We start from the raw sequence: 1,275 nt of genomic DNA, 5'->3' as shown, positions 1-1,275 counted from the left end.
CCTGGGCTGTGTAAAAGACAGGGCTTAGGACTGCAAGCCCAGGCCTCAGGACCATAACAGGCTCCGCCCCCTCAGCTTGTCTCTTGTCCCCTCCACACTTGCCAGGTTATGGCGTGACACTAACTTCTATGACAGATAAACCCCCAAATCACAGAGGCTTAAACAATGAAAGTATATTTCTCATTGATGAAGAGTCCAGTTGAAGAGTCGCATCATTGAAAGACCTGGGCCCTTCCGTCTTATGGTTCCCACATGCCCCGGGACCTCAGAGTCATTCTTTCTGCCCTGCAGACAGATCCTGCAAGAGGTTTTACCGAGCCAGGTCTGAAAAAGGTGAAGGCACCAGCAGAACATTTCCTCTACATCTAGTCAACCTGAGCTCCGTGACGGCAGGAACTCTGTCTTGTTCACCACTCTACCTACTCACTGCAATGTAGTCCGTGGCCACACCTATCTACAGTGCCTGGGAATGCCATCTAGCTGTGGCCTGGAGGTGTATGATGAACACGCAGTCTCTGCCTCAACAGGCCAGGGCCCTGACCTTTTTCTTTCTTCTGCTTCATAAATGTGTGTGTGTCTCAAGTTCTGCCTTGGCTTTCTTCTCTCTGTATCTCCTCTCTCTCTCTCTCCCCTGCCTTTTCACACCTAGGAGATGAGGTGCCTCTGCATGGGTGTAATCTATGGGGACAACCCTGATGTCAACATTTCTATATAGACAATTTACAAAGCTATGTCTTTTTCAAAATAACTCCTATATAGCGGTTTCTTGTCCTGCACGATATAACCTGAGCTCTAGTCCTGCCATTCACTCATTTACCCAACAAATATTTATGGAGCTCTCTCTTGGTCCCGGTTCCTTAAGGGGAAACTTTTTTTAAATGCCTGAGTCAGAGCTTACGTTTAACATTTTATTGGGAAGTTCAATTCAAAGGAAGCAAGAGAGGGAAAAGGGGAAGTGAGGAAGAAACAGAAGGGCAATAAGCACAAGGAGGTGAGTTTTAAGCTGAAGACAGATTTGCAGCAAACACAGCTATTGCTCAGTCCACGGGACATCTCCAGAATGGCTGCAGCTCAGAATGATCTCATGTGGGAGGTCGGGGTTGGGGCTGAGTTTGGACTCCTAGCTACTGGGGGGTTTTTTCTTCTGTCTCCGTTGGTCAGATCCTTGCCTGTGGGCATGTAGTCCCTGCACTTCTGATTCATATTCCTGGCCTCTCCAGGAAGCTGCTGGGAAGCCAGGTCCTCCATCCAGCCTGGGTGCGGGCCCAGCTCCAG

This window comes from Hipposideros armiger, unplaced genomic scaffold (genome assembly GCF_001890085.2).
Source record: "Hipposideros armiger isolate ML-2016 unplaced genomic scaffold, ASM189008v1 scaffold_134, whole genome shotgun sequence".
Lineage (NCBI taxonomy): Eukaryota > Metazoa > Chordata > Mammalia > Chiroptera > Hipposideridae > Hipposideros > Hipposideros armiger.
The sequence above is the reverse complement of the archived record's forward strand: the minus strand, read 5'-3'. Positions refer to the sequence as shown.